The following is a 3,202-nucleotide window of genomic DNA, read 5'->3' on the forward strand; positions in this document are numbered from 1 at the left end:
GTTGTGTCATGTCACCTTCTTCTCATGGGAAAATTAAGCCTCAAGAGGAATGTGAATCTATCCCTGCTTGAACTAAAGACTATAGAAAGTAAGGTCAAATCCTAGCACTCTAGGAAGCAGAGACAAGTGGATTCCCTGAGCTCACAGGTTCGAGACCAGCCTGAGAAAGAGCAAGACCCTCTCCCCCTCCCCCATCTCTAAAAAAAGCTAGATGTTGTGGGGGGTGCCTGTAGTACCTGTAGTCCCAGTTACTCGGGAGCCTGAGGCAAGAGAATTGCTTGCGCCCAAGAGTTCGAGGTTTCTGTGAGTTAAGATGCCATGGCCGTGCTCGCTTGGGCAGCACATATACTAAAATTGGAACGATACAGAGAAGATTAGCATGGCCCCTGCGCAAGGATGACACGCAAATTCGTGAAGCGTTCCATATTTAAAAAAAAAAAAAAAAAAAAAAGATGCCATGGCACTTTATGGAGGGTGACCAAGTGAAACTCTGTCTCAAAAAAAAAAAAAAAAAAAAAGTGGTAGCTGGGGTCATCTAAGTGGTTAATACCATCTCTAAGAGTACCTAAAATTTACCTTGGGAATGATATTAAGTGGAAAAGGAATTGGTCTCCTTACCATCACTCAATAGGAGGCACAATGGACCTTGTGTAAATATCAGACCTCAGTAACTGTGCTTTCTAGCCTTACTTGTCCTCACCTTGGTAATTAAAAAATATAGGGCGGCGCCTGTGGCTCAGTGAGTAGGGCGCCGGCCCCATATGCCGAGGGTGGCGGGTTCAAACCCAGCCCCGGCCAAACTGCAACCAAAAAATAGCCGGGTGTTGTGGCGGGCGCCTGTAGTCCCAGCTGCTCGGGAGGCTGAGGCAAGAGAATCGCATAAGCCCAAGAGTTAGAGGTTGCTGTGAGCCGTGTGACGCCACGGCACTCTACCAAGGGCGGTACAGTGAGACTCTGTCTCTACAAAAAAAAAAGAAAAAAAAATATATATACGCAGTTGACTCTTGAACAACACCAGGATTATGGGCACCAACTCCCTGCACTGCCAAAAATCTATGTATAACTTTTGACTAGCCCCAAACTCAACAACTAATAGCATAATAGCATACTGTTGACTGGAAGCCTTACCAGGAACGTAAATAATAGATTTTAAAATATTTTCTGTTATATGTCTTTTTTTTTGCCTGGAGCCGGGTTTGAACCCGCCACCTCTGGTACATGGGGCCAGCGCCCCACTCCTTTGAGCCACAGGCGCCACCCTGTTATATGTCTTATATATGGTATTTTTATAATAAGCTGGGGAAAAGAAAATGTTATTAAGAAAATTATAAGGGGGCGGCGCCTGTGGCTCAGTGAGTAGGGCGCCGGTCCCATATGCCGGAGGTGGCGGGTTCAAACCCAGCCCCGGCCAAAAACCACAAAAAAAAAAAAAAAAAGAAAATTATAAGGAAGAAAAATGTATAATTATTCAGTAAGTGGAAGCAGATCATCATGGAGGTTTTCACCCTCATGGTTTTCACAATGAGCAGGCTAAGGAGTAGGGGGAGGGGTGGTTCTTGCTGTCTCAGGGGCGGCGGAAGTGGCAGAGGGGGAGGAGGTGGAAGGGGAGGCAGGAAAGGCAGGCACAATCTAGTAAAAAATCTGTGTATAAGTGCACCTATGCAGTTCAAACCTGTGTTGTTCACGGGTCAACTGTACGTATACATGACTTAGGTGAATTGAAAGAGTAGCAAAGGTTGGGCGCAGTAGAGCACACCTATAAGCCTAGCACTCTGGGAAGCTGAGGCAGGTGGTTTGCTGGAGCTCAGGACTTGGAGAACAGCCTGAGCAAGAGAGAGACCCCCGTCTCTACTAAAAATAGAAAAACTAGCCGGGTGTTGTGGTGGGTGCCTGCAGTCCCAGCTGCTTGGGAGTCTGAGGTGAGAGGATCACTTGAGACTAAAAGTTTGAGGTTGCTGTGAGCTGTGATGCGCTCTACCCAGGGTGACAGAGTGAGTCTTTGTCTCAAAAAAGAAAACAACAACAACAGAAGAGTAGCAAAGAGGGCAGCGCCTGCAGCTCAGTGGTTAGGGTGCTGGCCACATACACTGAGGCTGGTGGGTTTGAACCCAGCCAGGGGCAGCTAAACAACAATGACAACTGCAACAAAAAAATAGCTGGGTGTTGTGGCAGATGCCTGTAGTCCCAGCTACTTGGGAGGCTGAGGGAAGAGAATTGCTTAAGCCCAAGAGTTGGAGGTTGCTGTGAGCTGTAATGCCACAGCACTCTACCCAGGGTGACATAGTGAGACTCTGTCTCAAAAAAAAAAAAAAAAGGGTAGCAAAGGCATAAACCCACAAAACCTTCCTATGCATGGATGTAGTTTTGGCTATTTGTAGCAGAGACTCAAATTGACCATGGGTTATACAAATAGAAGTTAATTTCTTTCTTATAGTCTGGAGGTAGATAGTCTAGGGCTACATGGCTGCATAGTTCTGCTGTGTGAGGTTGTCCAGAGATCCAGACTTCTATCCCATGGTTCAACCAATCTTATAGCATTTCACTTGTCCATGATATCAAAGAACCAAGCAGTGTGGTGGTGGAAACAGGAGAAGGAGGAAATGCCCTCCTCCCTTAAGAGTTTGACCAGTGTTACGTTGGCTATTTGGCTTTTTTTTCTGGTTCCATATGAAACAAATAACTATTTTTTGAAGTTCTTCAAAGTATGATATTGGTGTTTTAATGGGGACTGCATTAAATCTGTAGATCACTTTGAGTAGTATGGACATTTCAACAATGCTGATTCTTCCCAGCCAAGGGCATGGTATGTTCTTCCATTTGTTAATATTTTCTGCTATTTCTTTTCTCAAGTTTCATAGTTCTCTCTGCAGAGATCCTTCACATCCTTTGTTTGGTATATTCCCAGGTATTTAATTTTCTTTGATGCTACTGTGAAGGGGATTGTGTCTTTGATTTGATTCTCAGCTTGGCTGTTGTTGGCATATACAGAGGGTACTGATTTGTGTACAATGATTTTTTGTCCTGAGACAAATCTGAAGGCATCATGTTACCAGGCTTCATGTTATACTATAAGTCTATAGTGATTAAAACAGCACAGTATTGGCATAAAAATTGAGACATAGAACTATGGAATAGAATAGAGAGCCTAGAAATGAAACTAGCTTCGTATCACCATTTGATCTTCAATAAGTATACCCTGGGG

At 44.5% G+C, this 3,202-nt stretch overlaps 1 non-coding gene across 1 annotated transcript; it reads left to right on the forward strand.

The window, feature by feature from the left end:
- Positions 1-324: 324 nt before the first annotated feature.
- Positions 325-431, forward strand: LOC128578645 (U6 spliceosomal RNA). The gene has a single exon (XR_008377784.1). It is a non-coding gene; the product is annotated as a U6 spliceosomal RNA (small nuclear RNA).
- Positions 432-3,202: the final 2,771 nt, after the last annotated feature.

This window comes from Nycticebus coucang, chromosome X (assembly GCF_027406575.1).
Source record: "Nycticebus coucang isolate mNycCou1 chromosome X, mNycCou1.pri, whole genome shotgun sequence".
Classification (NCBI taxonomy): Eukaryota; Metazoa; Chordata; class Mammalia; order Primates; family Lorisidae; genus Nycticebus; species Nycticebus coucang.